The sequence below is a fragment of the Myzus persicae genome, unplaced genomic scaffold, assembly GCF_001856785.1.
Source record: "Myzus persicae strain clone G006 unplaced genomic scaffold, MPER_G0061.0, whole genome shotgun sequence".
In the NCBI taxonomy this organism is placed as follows: Eukaryota; Metazoa; Arthropoda; class Insecta; order Hemiptera; family Aphididae; genus Myzus; species Myzus persicae.
This window is the reverse complement of record NW_019103989.1, coordinates 245276-264916: the sequence shown is the minus strand read 5'-3', so window position 1 is coordinate 264916 and position 19641 is coordinate 245276. Positions and strand designations below refer to the sequence as shown.

Genomic DNA, 19641 nt, shown 5'->3' with positions numbered 1-19641 from the left:
ATTTATACTGTTTAATTTGAAAACATAATATTATTTGCACTCGTTAGCTAGTTGACAAGTGTGATGGAAAACCACAACAGATAAATGACAGGACAAAAAAGTGTATCGTTATGAGTTTAATTTTGAACAATCCTAAAATTAAAATAAAGTTACTGTCAAAATATTATGTTTATATTTTATCGGGTTATTTTTTAACAAGCTTAGGTTTTTAAATATTATATTTTCCATTTTTAAACATTTTCCGGGTTATTGGCCAAATGCATTGTCACTTACCACCCTGCCACAAACTATTGTTCTACGTAAATTATAATGATATATATCGAACCCAATGGGTAATAACTAATAATGATGGGTACCTATGAAATAAAAAATATACTTCATCTGCAGTAGGTAGCACGCAATAGTCCGACATATTATAACTATATACTTGTTTTATGTGTACGTCAATTATAACTACCCCCTTCCCCTCCATCGGCAATATAACTAGCTATGTAAGTGTATATTGCACACAGCAATAGGTATATACTATTATAATAATATACACGTGTGTGTATATATATATATATGCAAGTCCTGTACGAACAGCTGGTTGTTATTGCTATGTAGACGTATTATATTATACAGGGTGATTTTTCAAACATGCTCACCCTGTTTTTATACTTTAATTATGCATGTGTTCAAATTCTGATTTTTGTAATTTTTAAATACACTTGAAAACCATATTTTCGAATCTTTGAGATTTTTTTGTACCATTTGTAAGAACGATCCTGTAACAATACGAACTTCTGTTTTTCAAAATTTAATACGAACTCCCTTTTTTATTTAGATAAATCAAAATTCAAGTGAGTAGTTTTTGAGTTATTTAACTTAATGTATTAAGGAATCAGTAAGAATAATGTATCTATGATAATGAGGGTTAAGCAGAGATATAGGGGCTTAGACGATTTGAAAAAGTTAGTAATTTATAATTACTATTGATCTATTGATATAAATAATTTTCTAAAAATGATCAAGTATAATAAATACATCTAATATTACATATAGTTTATATTTTTATAAAACCTTTTTTAAGGATTATTATTCTTAGTATAAAAATGTTACTAACTCAGAAACTCCTCATTAGAATTTTGATTCAGATACATCAAACTTTTTAAGAAAATAGTCCACTAAATAATTTACAGTAAAAAGGGGAGTTTTCTATTCAAAATTAGAAGTATCGCTACAGGACGATTCTTAAGTATTAAAAAAATATCGGAAATTTGAAAATATTATATTTATAGGTATACTTAAAAATTCTAAAAATCATAGTTTGAGTACACGCACTATTAGGGAGAAAATGGGGGCGAGGATGCTTCAAAAATCACCCTGTATATTATAGTTGCTTCAATTCAACGAAAACGACCCTCGGGCTTATACACACTATTTTGTTATTATCGTCACGTGATGTAGGGGCTGTTTTGCTATTGTGTCTTACAGTTTTCTCTCTTTCGTTTAATATTTTTTCCCCCAAACTCGTTTTTCACTTGCAGCGGCGTATTTATATGATAAATAAGTATCCTTTATATCATATTATATATTATATTGTATAGCCATACTACAGGTATAAACAGGCATATTCATAATAATAATATTATACCTTCCTAAATCGTAGTATTATAGGTACCTGTATATGATTTTGTTTTTTTTCCTCGTGGATTTCGTCCAGACCCGTCGCCCGAACTCCCGTGGGCTGTGCCCATCTTAACCTGAATATATCTTAACCTGTTGAACGGCGGCGGCGGCGGCGGAGGTGGTGGCGGTGGCGACGGAGCGGCGGCGGTACACATGCCACACACCACATTACATTACGCGCTTGCCGCTTAGTCGGTGGCCGCATTCCGTATCGAGTAGTCGTTGTCCGCGTATCGATTGTGTCGTCGTCGCGCGCGCGTTCCGTTCGTCCAGAGTTCGTTTTCGGATTGTGTTTGTCTATCGTGAACGTTTTTTATTTTACGTTATATCGTACTGATATTAACGTTTGTTTTTTTTTAATTTTCCACCGGGAAGCTCTGAAACTGGAATTTTTTCCATTCTGTGTTCGAATTCAAATGCTTAAAAAGTGATTGGTCGAAAGACCAGCGGGTTCGCTGCGTCCCGCACCGTATGACAAGTGAGTACATGCACCTATATAGTACTTAAACCTACCTAGATCAGCGACATATATATATATATATATATATATATATGTGCGTGTGTGTATTTAAATAAATTTAAACGTACATAATATCATACATGACCTAACCATCGAAACAATACATTTGTCAATTACGTCCATAGTTGGGGTCAAATCATTATTGTTACCTACTCTTAAAACGTTGCTATGTGCCTATGTCACGGTACGTAAATCTATAGGCTCTAAGTACGTTTTCCTATAGCCTAAATTTAGAATAATGTGTTGCATATGGATTTGAATATCGCCCCGCACAAATCAACAATTTATTTCAGGATTGTATTAACCAATATGGCCTATACAGTAGTTTATCCTTTTAAAAGGAACCTGCAATAGCATACATTCGTAATACTTTTCACCGACATTCAAACTAATTCAATTTCCGAGTACATTTTGCGGAACGTTTAAACAAATACATTTTAATTAGCTCACTGTCCCCGTTAAGGAATGATATACACATAATTACCCTTGAAATTGCTGCACAGGCATTGAACGTAATTCGATATGCTTACATTGAAGTTATACGAATGTTGACAGTCGTTGCACATTATAAACTTTCAATAATTGTGTGTATGATACGTTCAAGTTTATCATTTAGTTATTGAACTCGGAAAACGATAGTGGTATTAATTACAAAAATATGTTTTACTATTAGGTAAGAATTTTACTGACATCCTATATATTTAATAATAACTTTGATTGATCAAACAGTTTTTGTAAAAATAATTATTTAGACACCTTATTTAATTAGTAGAAGGGATACTGAATAGGCTTACTTGAATAAGTAGGTAGACTCACTCCAATAAAAACTTTTTAAGAAAGTATTTAAAAGACGGTTAGATTAAAGGAACTTGTATGGCTAATTAGTTAAATTAGTACTTAGTAGTTAATCCAACGTTGGGTTCTATCACTAGATGGCCCCTCTCCTCACATGCTCCATTGTTGTATTTTTATGTATACAATGTTGTCTAATTTGCTTATTACACCTCGAAGCATAAATTGTAAATATTCTTTTATAATAAACGAAAAAAAAAATTATTTGATATACCTAGTTAAATTTTTGTGGTTATGTTTTTTTTTCTGGATTTTCGAGATTTATTCTAAAATTTTAGTTAAATATGATTTTTGTGTATGAGATTATAATTGTAATTTTAAAGTGGTGGTATACTGTTTATATGAGGTCAAAGAGGGTGAATTAACAATTTTTTTGTATTTGAAACATGTTTTGTTCTAATCCAATAAATATAGTATTATAGAATATTTGAATCAAAATGAGTAATCTCTTTGTAAATGTGGTTGTATATACATGTTAAGCGCCCACTGAATGTTATTTTTTCTTTGATTTTTTTTACTGTACAATATAATACATAGTAGAGTAGGTTAACAACAGATGATTGTCTTGATTTAATATTTGAGACTTTTACACCCACTGAGTACGTGCGTAGCGTGAAATTGTGTAAAACAACATTACTATCACAGGCATATATTTCATGTTAGGTACCTACCTAATATTTGCTGCCTTCTTAGAATTTAATTACACATGAATTCGGAGCTAAATTATGAGCTTATTATTATAGAAATAAATTCAAATGACAAATTTGGGAGAAAATCGTCCATTTATATTAGTAACTATTGTTAAATAAAATGTATTTGTGCTTAATGTATATCGAACTGTGTAAGGTTGTCGAGATTTTTAATACGATTGTTTTGTATAGTATATAGTATAAAACCTTAGGATTTTTGTATTGTCATGGACGTTCGTTTGATTTAAGTTTAATTAACAGATAATTTGTCCATATAATTCTATGTGGGTGACGAGAGACTTAAACGTCTGCATTAGTGCATTCTGGTTCAGTCATTCGATTTTATTCAGTGCACACGGTTCTATATTTTGCCGGTCTGAAATCTAACCGGTGTTGTTATTATTATTATAATCATTAGGTGGGTACTATAATATTATGTATGTATATGTACATTAAATATGTGTTATGCGTATAAGAGTGGAATTCACCTTGTAACCTGTTGGCTGACCTTAAAGTTATACATATGCAAACCGCTAAAATCTCGACCCCTCCTTTACACTATCTGACTATCGTTCGTAATTTCATTCTCTCTCTTTTTTCCTATTCGAGTATCTTATCTATTAAGTGGTAACATGGAGGAATTCTATACAATTAATTAACCAGAACTAGTCAATAGAGTTAAGAGATGATGAGTTTGATCCGCAATGCACACATATATGTATCTTACACATTCAACTGGGTCAAGGATTTGTAAAATCATTAATGACCAGTTATTGTAGTACTTTTACCATAATTGTATTTATTATTATTAAAAAGTGCTATACATAAAAAAGTACATACGTTGAATTTGTATTATTCAATTAGATAGGTATATGAAATTATAATTTGTTTTTCTGCGAAATATTTATCTTATTAAAGAAACCGGTCGGAAATAGAAATGATACTTTTCAACTCGATTTTCAACTACAGTTTTCATGAATGTTACTTGTTGGCTATTACACTTCTAAAATTTGACAATAACTTAGGCGATTAATGCTGAAATTGTTTGGGACAAATTTGTTTGAATATTTACTTTAATAACTATTTTTATATTCCCCTTCAGTCGTTTAAATGTATACTTTTAAATTTAATTTAGTTTGAAATTTTATCATTATGGTATACATATTTACTTCATTCTTGACAATCATCAATCACTTTCGAAATTTCCTTAAATGTGGAACTTCTGAGCTAGGAAATCATAACGATATAAAATCAAGAAATAACGGTGTGATGATTGTAATTGTCTTGAACAAAAAGGTATAAAATAAATTTGTTGTTGTGAATTCATCGTTATGAAACTTAAAATATTATATTGTAGTTTATTTTATAATTTATAATTTATATTAATTGTATACTTTTATTTTAATAACCTACTTAATATATTAATTGATATCATTTAACTATTTATTATCACATAAATAAATTTGAAAATAATGTTTTTGCTAAACTAACTAAACCAAGTTCAATAATATTACTATTTATCAATCTTTTCTATATTTCTTTTCTTATTCATAGTCAAAATAATTGTTTATGAGTTTATGACTTTTGTTGGAGTACTAATATAATATACCGATTACCTATATTAAATTATTATATACTATAAATACCAACATGGAATATGAATAATTTAAATATACCTATACTTAGCTATAAAGTTATGAAACATCAAGATTTGTATAGGTATTGCTAATATCCACCCCCGGAACGGTTTCTTGAAATTACTCCACTGATAGAGAGAGAATAAAACGGTATAAATTCGAATTCAATTGCACGGAACGGTAATTAAATGGCGGATGTAGATAAAAAAAGTTTCCTTAGTATTATCTATATTTTAATTTAGTTTTATTACTGAAATTTGTCACATGGAACTGATTTCACCTTTTCTCGTGGATTGAAAACAAATATTGTATAAATACTTTTATTTCAATTACAGCAAATAGGAATTAATGCAAAACATTTTTGATCTTTTCCATGAAACATTTTATCGATGTTTTTCCTGATTTTTTACTTTTTAGATAAGGAAATAAGTAATAAATGAATAACCTCTTTTTTATTAATCAATAATTGTCTATTGATGCATTACGTAGGTACCTACTTTACAATTAACTTGTATCAATACCGAACTATTCCGAAGGTTATAACTTAGTTTAACAAAACTTCAATATTTCTTTTGATTTGTTACATCAAAGCGTTTATTTCTCACAATTATGCGAAGGACTCTTCTTTAGTTCATTATTATATTATGTTAAATTGTTTAGGTTATGTTCTGACTATTGTCTATTATACAATCCTTCAGGAAACCGATATGGTTTTGTTGACAAATGTATGTGTCTGTGGTCAATAAATTAATTTCAAGGACTTATCTAATTGTCACTTAAAGTGAAACTGTTTACTTAAGATTAGAAATTTTAATAGTTAAAAACGAAATAACGTAATTACATTTATTATTTCTATTTATTTCATAACATTATAATAATCATTTAAAGTCAAAATGGAAAAAATTGTTGGTTTGGTGATAATTATTTTGTTTTCTAGTTTATTTTAGTGGTAAACATTATTTAGTGAAAATAGTAATATTTTATTATGTTAACCCCAAAATATTGTACTTCGTATAAGATCTGAATGATCTAGTCGAGCAATAATTTAACAACAGTGAGTCGTGAGGTGAGTACCTACATAGTACATATGTGTAGCCACGGTTAAGCATACAGCATATATACGATGGTACCTATATAGCATGCAATAATTATGGGCGAGTCTGTATAGTTTTTTACTTTCCATAATACATATTAATTTTTATATTAATTACAAATATTTTATTAATATTTTGAATAGTAAAATGGATAGGTAGATTAAGTATTATCACTACATTTATTATTGTTATATTTTCTAATATGTGATATTTTGGAGCACAGGTGCTCGATAGAACAACTATCATTATAGTTACCTATCCATTATTGAATTCAAAACTTTATTAAAATATTCGTGAATCATACGAAAGTCGAGAACATGTAAACTGCACTAAAAATAGCAGGTAAGAAAAAGGTTGGATATAATTATTTTAGATAAGTACGTGTAATATGAGCTAGTAGATTAATAATCTTGAAAAAGGTCGAGTATAAACATCACCAGTTATAATCATCTCGACAAATACTCCATAAATGTTAACTACATCAGTATTATTTTCGTTTCACTTATATAGATTTGGATCAGAAAACCCCATCAATGACTAGCGAAATAATCCCGATTATGAAGCTGTCTGTAGTTAGAAGTCTGTTGACATAAGTACATAACTCAAGTTTGTTTCTTTAAGAGCGTATTTTTAATTTTTAACGTACAACTTTTTTAAATGTCGAGAATGTCTACATATATTAACTGAGCAACGCGGAAACGTATTAATTTTTTTTATAAAAACAAATTGTCAATTTGTAGGATATATAGTTGTAATAATATGACAATTTTCCAGTTAAAAAATTAAATTGTAAAATATTGTAATTTATTATTATTTTATGTGTTATGATAGTTTCTTGATTTAAAAAAAAAACCGGAGAAGTCGCTTTGCTGTGTGGTAGTTATCGAATGTATCTCGTAAGTCGTAATTGAGTAGGTCACTGTAATGAATGGGTTAAATTTGAATTAAATTATAAACCATTGCAATATATACGAATTTAGCAGAGACGATAAGGCTATATTTCTAAAGATATTTTATTATACATGTATGTGTATTGCTATAATAATTTATTTTTCTATTAGTGTATTTGTAGGTTGGATTATTTTTGTCAAAACCAATTTCGTCAACATTTAAACTTGAAATGTTTATAAAACAAAATCGTGTATTTTTATTTTTAAAATTTAAATTTTTTTGTAAAAACAACTTATGAGTAATTTTGTATTACATCTTTTCAAGCTTTTTGACTATATATTTTTATGAACATTAAAAAAAGTAATAAAATTCCTATAAATAGACGAAAATTAGTCCAAATTTTTACTACTTCAAAAGGAGATGGTGGACTTGTTAAACACATCATTATATCACCAAATTAGATTTACTTTGATTTTAGAACTTTATTGTTTTTCAGCGTACTGAATACACTAAAATTATCACTGTGGCCTAAGTTTATATAATCACCAATTCTATTCGAATTTTATGTTGGTACCTATACATAACAAATTTGGCCTCATCAGCGTTTCTTAAAAATTTTTTATCCATGGAACCCTTTTTGTGTCCACTTTTATTGTGGAACCCCAAAATTTTTTTCTAGCTTTTCAACTTTTTTATTTAGCTTTCAACAAAAAGTTTTTACAGCTCGACAAGAACCACTACTTTGTTTCAATAATTTTAATGTGTCATTTATCTAAGGATTATTAGCAATAAAAATTAAAATAATGTGTTAAAATTAAAATTTTTGAAAAAAAGCCCAAGTTTTACGGAACTCTAAAGTGATCTCCACGGAACCTTCGGAGATTCCACAGAACACAGTTTAAGAAACGCTGGGCTACCTATATATATTACCAATGTATAATGTTATATAATCAAATTAAAACATTTTCAAGGAATGTTATTGTGATACCATAGTTTGTAGTACCTAAGTATCTGCTTAGTTTTGTGCTTACAATCCAAAATATTTAAATAAATCCCTAATGAGAATTTGGGTCGTTAATGTGAATGTGAATGATATTATTATTATTAATTATATTTAAATATATCTTTAGATTATTTTTATAGACATTAATAAATAGTTAAGAAAATTTAATATTTATAGGAAATTTAATTTCTACATTTTTTTCTATTTTATTAAATATTAATATTGCATTCAATATTCCAATATGATAACTTAATCTCTGCGTTAGATTTTTATCAGTAGAAATAATTAAAAGGGTAGGTACATTGATTTTTTTGAATTCATTTGTTTCAAATAACTAACATAAAATACCTAGTTAGTAGCTAATGAATTTATAGGTTAATTAACTTATGCCGTGTTTTTAAACGTCAAAAAGAAATTGTTGTGATACTTGTGAATATAGAATATTTTATTCATAGAATTGCGGAAACATTTTTTCTTACCAATAGATTTTATAAAATAATCTCTATGATCTAATGTTAATGTCGTTTTATTATGATAATAATTTAATTTAGACAAAAGCCATCGAATTAAATTATATTCACTCAGTGTCAAATAATTTAATGTTTTCCTGATTCTCTGTTGTTACCTAACGTTATTCGTGCACTGCTTGAATTTTCCATACACCATCTCATCGTAAGCGAAAGTGTCTAAACTATCTTCAAAAGCAGATTAATCTTCATCATTGTAGATCCTAATGATGATGTAATGACACTACTGACTTGTACACTATGGGTTATGCACTTATTCGCTGTGCTATAAGCCTATAACCAACTTCGTTATTTTAAAGCGGACAACCGACAAGTCTATGCGAAAAATTGCAGATTTTACTATGTCTTGTGTTTGACGTTGAGAAAAACACAAAAATGGTTATAATGTAGCCACTAGAATAACCTCTATACATGTTAAAAATTTAACTCAGATACGACATGTGGTAGTAAAAGAGAGTTAATTGGTTTAACTTTCTAGAAAATTTTAAATTTTAATAACTTTGCGAAAACTCGCAAAATCCGTATAAAACATTGAGATACACAAATAATAAATAAATTTGTTTTTTGACGAATGATTATTAAGAATTTTAGATTTCTGAACTTTTAAGGGAACCCGGTTTTTGATAAAATCAATTTTGGTTTTTGGTGTAACTTTAAAAACAAATATCGTAGATACATAAAATTTTCAAAACAATTAATAAAATTTAAAGAAATTATAACTATCAAAATTATAAATAACATTTCTTTTCTTCTAATTTAAAAGATGTGATACGTTTTTATTTTTTTAAATAATAAAATAATGTCTAGTAGTATATTAATTTTCTAACACTTTCTATCTGAAGTCTTGTAGTAGTCTTGTCAACCCTGATAGTCAATCTTATTTTACTGTAGTTATTATAATTTTAAAATATATATGTAGTCTTTCTTTAACGTGTGTTTTTTATTATTAAATAAAAGAGACTTTTCATTCACTGCTTAACACTTGGCCCTGAAGTTTATACAAATATGCCGAGGGCCTGATCTTGAAGTGATTATTATAGATCATAAATTGAAGTAATAGATGATTTCAAGGTCAAATAAATCATTACTTACAGAACAAAGGAAGTTATATTTTTCTAGTTATTTTTATTTTTGATATAGGCATTTTTTCTTATTTGTTATCATACAAATTACCACATTTTGATTAAACTTTCTTTTTTATTTACAATAAATCATTTTTTTGTTTTGTCAGCAGTATGTATACCCAAAATGAATTTTGAATAATTTTAATTTACCGTGATGTTGTAATTGTGTATCTTAATTTTGTATGAAATGTCTATTCTTGAATATTAAACAAGCCGAATCAAACTACAAAATTTGTTGAAATTCTCCTAAAAAAACATTTTCCTCTTTATTGCATAATACTTCAATTCAAACTTGAAATTATAATTTAATTATCTCTAGCTCGTATTTGATATTGTTAACTATATTGCAATTAGTATTTTCACTGTGCTTCAGAGTATGATACGGGAGACCAGATGCATTTGCAACACTGGGCACGAACTTGTAGACAATACACACCGCGTTCTTTAACTTCTAATCATACAATTGTGTCACACGCACATTTTTTAGCTGAATGATCAATCTTTTATTTTTATATTAGCTGGCATCTGAGTGGAGGGTACAGTTATTGTTCTTTAGGCATTCTCTTGGAACGTGATTATAATTTTGAATGATACAAGCCAAATTTAGATATGAATACATGTATATAAAACAAATTAAAAATATATATAATTAAGTACAAATTGTTTATAATTTTTCTTCAATTTGAAATGGATATGAAATAGGACAAATAATTTCTTACTTATTACTTATTTTAGTTAACGACACGAGTTCGTATGTTTTTTTCGTAATTAATTTTAATTGTGATTTCTCTTAATAATAAATAAATATACATATTTAAAATATTATTCCATTACAGTTTAAAAAGTAATTTGAATATAAAATCAAATTTTTATTTTTTTCTCTTAAATGTTCTATTTTATCACAGTATCCAGCTATCAACAGCCATCATAGTATATAGTCTACATATAATACAATTATCGTTGACAGATGATCAACAACATTTTTCTCACGTTCTTTATCGAATTTCAAACTTCGAATAAGAGTACTTAGGTAAACTATTAAAACGCCTGTCCAATTCAGTCACAGTAGTCGCCAATGACTAACCATAAAACTTTATATAATCGTTAGCAAATATTTAAACTCCCAATAAAGATAATGCATGATACTTGACGTGTTACGGTACACCGATTTAGGTAGGTATCACACAACAAGCGTATTTTGACTTCAACGTGATAATGTGATATAGCAATATACAGTGCGAAAAATGATCCATCATTTTCGTTTTTTTTTTAGAAAATTCATCTAAAGAAATTTTATTTTTTCTTCAGTAACGTGACATATTTTGTGTTATTACCGAGTTAAAATTATAAAGAAAAATATTGGTTGATCCAGTGATCTGATTTCTTAAATTTTGATTGATGACACTAACTCGTTAAGTCCGACCCACAGTAGGATTGGGGAGCAGCATGAAAAATGAAGCAAAATTATTGTGGTCACAGTGGTAACTAACGATTTAACCGCAATTTAGGTGCTTGTCTAGTTTATAGTGGTTCAGCAGGAGATATTTTATTTTCTAAATCGATTATTCACCATTGAGTTTCGCTTTGTCCTGCAAATTGGATTGCGCATTAGCCTTAATACTTAACGGATATTCATGAAGTGTTTAATTATTATTTTAATCGTAAAATTGAATTTATTTAAACATTGATAGGTATAAATCTGTTTGAATTCGAAGTATCACGTCACCTTTCAAAATAAGTACTAGGGAAACCGTGTACTAAGTGCGATGACAGGAACACAAAGACCATCAGATCGCACATATTGCCAATCTATTTAACAATTAAATCATGAGTTCATGGTTGTCCATTTTCCATCGTATTTTGACGTATAAAAGTGAACTAACATATACGTATACGGCGTGGGTCAAGTTTCATTAAGTACTGTACCTTTGTTTATAAATTAGTTATTCAGTTCAAAACTTTAAATAATATTTTAATTTAAGTGATTTTTTGTTTTATGCTGTATGTAATATATAAGTATGGTACAATGATGTTCATTTATGTTTTAAATACAAATCATTGTTTTCGAATATTGATTTGTGTTGAATACTTTGATTTTGTTTTTTGTTTGTTAGTTTTATATTATGTATTTATTATAAATAAAAATTTAACGTACAATGATTGCTCTAATATGTTATTTATAATGTAGAAATGACAAAATATTCAATCGCATACAATTATTAGTTTATCATTATATTTCAGATCGATTTTAAGCAAGTATTCCAAGTTCAATTACTTACGTTAACAATGTTCTATTTTGACAGTTGTATGCTTGTGTTGTACTATTATATACAGAGTGATTTACCGAGGGTTATCACCCCCCTCCCCTTTCCCCTCAATTATAGAGTCATTCATAATCTGATTTTTAACATTTTTAAGCATACTTTAGATAATATTTTCAAATTCTTGAAATTGCTTGGACTACTTAAGTACAGTGTTCTGTAAAGATGCAAACTTCTGTTTTTCGAACGAGAACTACCCTTTTCAACTGTAAATTATATGGTGGATATTTTTTCTGAAAACATGGTATTTGATGCTATTGAAAAATTGCAAAAATTATAATTTTAATAAATTTGTTATTAAAAGAAAAAATGGGGTTGACATATTTGATGAAACACTCTGTATACATATATCGATTAATACATACAATAATTATTTTATTGAACCTAGTTTGAAAAGTATTTGAGAATTAGTACTCATAGATTATATTATATATTATTATTTATGATTACAACTTCAAAGTATTCTTAACTAGGTATACTGTTGCATATAGACATGTTATAGCATTATCAATATTATGTTAACTACATAAATATATAATATTTCACGACTTTTATGCACAATTATATAATAATATTAACTACTATTATTCGATGTTAGTTTAATTACATAATGCAAGTAATAATATTGTTCATGAACTCATTATTATCGTTGCGATAATATAACACTCAAAGATATTGATTATATTATTATTACTTTCACATTAAAAAGTAGAGAATTATTCTTTATGGTGTAAAGCTACGTATATATATGCTATTCAGATGTTTTATTCAAAAATAAATCTGTTTAATTTGTTCAGTAAAGTATTCGAAATTCCAGAGGTCGAACTATACCTCATCGGTCTATTTTACATATATAAAAAAAACCATCGTTTTCCTGAACATGTTTGACGACTGTTTGGATGTGGTCTTGACCCTAACCCGCTGGTATTTATTATTCAAAATATTGGTATGTTTCCAGAATTGTTAATGTACCTACGTAACAGATTTACAAAATAATTTTTTAATTTTTCGTGATAAAAGATATCAATTCAATATACTTATAACAACGTTTACATTTTTTTTTTTTCAATCGGTTATAAATTATAATACATTTTTGATTATTGATTTTTTGATTATTTAAATTACTTGGAAGTCATTCTGAAACTACGAATGTAAAGCGTACACTTTATGTGGTTGTTGCGTTATCACATTTAGGTCTTGAGAAATTTTGTATTTAAGAAATAATCATACCTGTAAATTATAATATAGGTACATTTTTGGTCTGTCTAAATTACTTTACGTGATAAACAAATTAAGGACAAAACAAATATTATTATATCGTTTCACGTGAAATGTTTAAGACGGTCCATATTATAATTATTCAAATCGCAGTGTCAGTGTAGGTATAGGTACCTACTCAGGTATAATGTGTAACTTATTTACTTATGTGAGAAAGTTTGAAATATTAACTGTTTAATAGTAGGTATTTTAATCGTTTGCATAGGCCTTTATATCGGTAGGAATACTATTGGTTGTTATTTAGTTTGCTAAAAATCTGGTTGACTTCTAGTTTTTAAGTGCCTATGTACATTATAATAGCGTAATTTTCCTAGACGACTTTGCTTGTCACGCGTATAGTAATTTGGCATAGGAAATAAATTGAAAACACATGTCGTTATATTGATTTACCATACTCCCTGCTTGATTTTGATAGTCACTCAACAGTCAACTCACATCATACGATTTTACCCATCATCCGGAAAATTACTTAACGCTTAGAAATAATAATCGTCTAGCTGTTGTCTGGGTCTGTAGGACACTGCACTTCCCGCCTAATGTTTTACTGGTCTTACCTATAGGAGTCCTCGGGGATGACGGGCCGGACAGCGTTGTACATATAGGTACGTGACCGTATCCGATGAGAGTATCACGACGGCGGACAATGGTTTTGTTCACCGCCGTGGCCGAATTTCGGTTGTCACACATCACGTAACCTGCAAGAACTCGATCAGTTATGTATGTACGTGTGATAATTAATTCAACATAGATCGCTATTCATCGTCATAACGCCTACACATTTTAAGGCGATTTTTTGTTTTTTTTTCCAAATCATCGCGTAACACAATATTTTTGTTATTTTATTCTTAAGTATAAAAAACCATCATTCTGATAAAAAAAAACATACTACACGTCATGATTATTATAGTATAGGTGTATAATAATATATGTAATAAATATAGATATAACATTATAACAATATATTATATTATATTGTATTTGTATATAGATTTAAAGCAAGCTGTGTTCGTGGTTCGGCCTACCTACATGTAGTAAAATATAATACAGAAACGGTGACTGTAAGGTATAATAGTTTCGTTGTATGTAGCTCAAACGAAAAATATCTAATGTCGTCTGAACGCGTTAAGATATTATATCGGCTTGATCTCAGTTCAAATGACCATCGTCTGTATATTTATGTGGGTATACCTACTCGTTTTCAGTGTTATAACACATCAATGAGCATTGCCCGACGTCTCATTTTTCGAGTGGGTATATTATATGGAAAGGGGTTTTTTAACAGGATTAAAACGTTTGCTAGGCCGGTTTTTTACATTCCGACGAAGACGTCAATCTTGTTTTTTTCTCATACTGCATATTATCATTATGAGTGTGTGATGACCCTTGTGAACACGAAAAACATTAGGGTGGAGTGGTCTCTTCGTCCTATACATTTGTGACGAGCGATATATTACTCATCATCAGCCGCATGAGTAATAAGGTTTTGTTTTTGTATGTACAATTTAAGTAAAAAAATACCTCGCGTGCACCTAGTTTTTAATCGAAATAGATAACCAAACATTTTCCAGTGATTACACATTTAGATTTATTGACAATTTTCGTGACGCGTCAATTGGGTCTGTACAATATATGGGATACACATCTTAATAATATATACCATCATAATGGTAGGTTGGTATGATGGTATATCGTCTATATATGTGTTCAATGTACATGCATTAATCAGTGTACCTGAATACGTCAGTACGTGTGCAGTCGTCGTGTTTCTATGTTATACATAGGTAAGTACCTACTATATTCGTATGTTATATTTTCACAAGATCGTTGAATTATAGTCTTATGTTTTTGTCAAATTAACAACACCAATCAAATCTATGAAATATCAGTGTGTTTTGTCTTTGTCATTTTATTGCGGCACAATATGCTTGTACCTACCTACACTCAGTCATGTGGCCATTATAATATTATGTCCATGTGTAACGACTAATGAGAACTTCAACTAGGTTCCGTTTTATACTAACCATTAATGTTTTCAATTAGCAAACTGAGTTACTGAGCCATCTTACTTGAGTAAGATTCTAAGATAGAGGACCTACCTACTTTATAAAAGTATTTAGAATGAACGGCTACGTTATTATTATCTTCTCGTATCGCCGCCGATTACGATCAACCGGCGACTGCGAGCAGCGTGCGGTCTATACCGTGGCGAAATATGGTTGTATTATATATTTTTATGTTGACTTATATTTTCAAATTATCGGTACTCCTTTTATATCTCAAATGGTATTGGGACTTTCCTTATCGCTATGTCTTATCATAATGGCTGGAGAATCATGAGCACGTCCGGTGAACTTAATATTATTATTTGTGTTTTTATGTGGTTTTCTGACATTACCTGTTTGATTTAATTACGACCGCATTTTTTCTTACACATGTGATAACTTAGTACGAAATCGGCTAGAGAACTCAATTGTTTTATATACGTGACGAAGAATTGGTTACAAGGTTTTTAATCGAGATATATTCAATGTACTTTTAAAATACGTGTAGGCTGAAGTTTTTTGGTTTCTTGTATTAAGTATATATTATGTAAATATAAATAGGTATACATTATTTAATTATTAACTAACACATTTAGTAGTAGTACAATGGTTGAAAATAAATTTGACTATATTTTCTTTATATAGGTATACATTTTTTGATACTACATTTAGTACAATAATTGTTACTGTTAGTCATTAATTATTAGTTTAATTATATATTAAGCTAGGTTTTTAATTTTGTTGTATACACTTATTAGTTATTAAGCTATACATACTTTAATTGTTAAAATATGTGGATAATCAATACAGATATTATAACTACCCAAGATGGATTGTTCATAAACCAACAATGGATTAATTGAAATCTAAAAATATAATTCCTCATCAATATTAATATAACTTTGTGCAAATTTAATTCATAATTACTTATATTTTAAATGTAATTACAAATTGTCCACATAATATTACAAAATCTTTAATATGTATGTTATGTAACTATAAAATAAATTACAATAAAAAAATGCCTATCTTATTGTTTAAATAAAATGTTTTGACATGTTCCTTCTAAATTAATCGCAATTTTTTAATATTATATAATCTAAAAAGGATTATTATTACATTATAATATAAATACTCATTTAAAATCATTCTTATTAGGAATGTTGCCTTTTTGTGGGCTACCACAGCCTTACCAATAACTGATGTTTAATATGAATTAAATAAATTAAAATAAATGCATTTAATATTTAAAAAAACAAATACATATCTGTAATATAACACTATAAACACAACGAAATCATAAATATCATAACATAGAACTGTACGTCTTTACTCTATTATCATGTTATATTTTTGGACAGTATTTGACTAATAGAATTTTTTCAAAGGAATAAATACCTTAAAAAGTATACCGAATACTACCCAAGTAAATATTTCATAACATTATTTTCGAAGAAATGTTTGTTGCTTTTATAAAAATGTGCTTGCATAACCTGTAAATAAAAAAGTACATAGACAATTGTGTATATATTTTTATTATATTTATATAATATTATTTATATAAGCCTACACCTATATTATACATTATGTATTATAATATTTATTAATACAATTTTTGTTAAATATTTTACATTGTTAGGTATAATATGCATTTGAATAGATTCGTATTTATTATTTTGGTTTAATAATATTTATTCAATTGTGTCATTATCAAACATATAGGCTCATTGATTCAAAACTAGGACTAGATGGCCAATCACCATGACATTATACGTCTACCTAATATTATGCAATTTGTGCAACGTGTTTAAACACTCCAATCGAATTCGTTAATCAATAACATAATATTATATATGTTTCGTAATTTGTCGGTTGCCACTTAACAATTGTGATCTAAATTTTCTTTTCCAGTTATGATTTAACAAGATTTTCGCTTTCCAAACCGTCAATACGACCTTGCGGTTTGTTCATTTGAGCGTAATTTAATTATTTAAAACGTTAAGGAAAATATTTGTTTCTATAAACATTAAAATAATATTGTATTACCTCCTATTTATGTTAAAATAATACTATATAGTCATTGCCCGATAACCGCTAATCGATAACGACGATTAATCCTATTTATCATTTATGAACAAAATCATCGAGTATTTTTTTTTTCCTAGTTTATATCGATTTCACACGGTGTTTTGATATTATTGCTAAACAATCGTCGTTTACAACGCTACTGTTTTCAGAACGCGAAAATACCCGACGGTGCACAAACGCGATGATTATGGTAAACATTGTGAAGAAACAAAAGTAAAAACGATTTTTTACGATATAACATATTATCATACACACGCAACAATATAATAATATAATATTATTATCATCTGCGGGCCCGCGGCCATGTTATTATAGGCGATATAGCACGTCGCGGTCGTAACTCGTAAGACGCCGACGATCGGGCTGTAAAAACAATAAAGGAAAAATGCGAAAAAACACGTGTTTTACCGTCACACCGGAACAAACACGACAGATTTATAGTTCGTCTTTAACGCGAAATTGGCAGAACAAGTGACGGAGACACAGCGACGGTGGGATGAAAATATAATAGACTTGAAAAATATGAAAGAAAAAACTTCGAACACTATCGGCAAAGGTTTTGGGTTTACGAGTCCGTGAAGTGCGCAGCGAATATTTTTTTACCGTTTATCGTAATTTCGTGTCGTTTCTCGTAAATCCGGCAAACAACATTATTAATCGTAAAAAAGTGAAATTAAACGAATTCTCTTATAATACTATTACTATACAAGTACACATTGAGCGATTTCCGTGCGCAAAACGAGGCAACGGTACTGCACTTCTCATACCTACTGCAGAACATTACCGATATGACGCGCGCACGCAATACCTTTATAAAAACATCAACATCGTTATTACAATCACAATAATGATTGTCTGAACAAAACGTATAATATTATAATCATTCTATCGAATATCCAATATTCGCGACTGACCCCTACGTTGCAAGCCGGGTTTGGTATTTTATCCCAATCGATTAAAACATAGCAATAATAATATCATTGTGGCGCGGTGTGGAGAGCCGGTGTCTGGCTTCGGTTACAAAACGCATTCTGAGTACCAGCACCAGCTGGTGCCACTAATTCCCAGATGGGTGACCCGCCGGGTTATCAGTGACAAATCCTTGCCACACATACACATAATAACTACATGAATGAGCAAATGTGTGGAATATGCAAACAAATATCAACATACGTAAACTAGGATATTAAAATAAAAAATTATAAATAATATAGAGAAAATAATAATACACGAGTTTCTATAGCGACATGACAATTTAAACTTGATTTCATTCATAACACATTAATACACAGATATCACTGCGAATTATGTACGTACTCCTCCATTGTCAAGCGGTTGAATACCAAAAGGTCATTTTAAATATAAATAACACCTTTAGCTAATAATCTTTAAATATTTATTCATCTGCACTACCAAATGTAGTTGGTGCGTAAGTGAGATATCTAAAGGTAATAATTTCAATTTCCAACACAAGTTTCTGTGTGTTTTAAAGAAAGAACATGTTATTGTAGACATTAATATTTTATCCACTTGTTCTCATCTTGCATGTTGCCTAATCGTGCTCTTCATTTTATATGGTAATTTATATCCTATATGTTTATGGGTTTCATGGTCAATTTAAGTATTTCCTGTCTGTGAGGCAATCAGTGCCAAAAACTCAAATGATCTATATGCTTAAATTCTACTTGGCCAAAATATTATAATATATTGTTGCAACGTTATAATAAAATCGAATTCGTTTTGGTAAAAATATTAGCGCAAATAGTCCGTACAATATTGTACGCGATAAATAAAATAAGCGAAATATTATTGAATGCATGCTAAAATTGTATTGTGGGCGCATTAACTGGTCCACTACTGGAAATTAATTTCATACAATCGATTTTACCTCTCCCCCCCCCCCC

General features: G+C 28.9%; 1 protein-coding gene across 1 annotated transcript in view; it reads left to right on the top strand.

Moving 5' to 3' along the window:
* Positions 1-1853: 1853 nt before the first annotated feature.
* The window catches only part of LOC111037301 (rho GTPase-activating protein conundrum), a 66248-nt gene continuing 48460 nt past the window's right edge, over positions 1854-19641 (top strand). The window contains exon 1 of the mRNA XM_022319807.1: positions 1854-2149. The gene's annotated coding sequence lies outside the window, so the exon portion shown is untranslated. The remainder of the gene's footprint in view (positions 2150-19641) is intronic.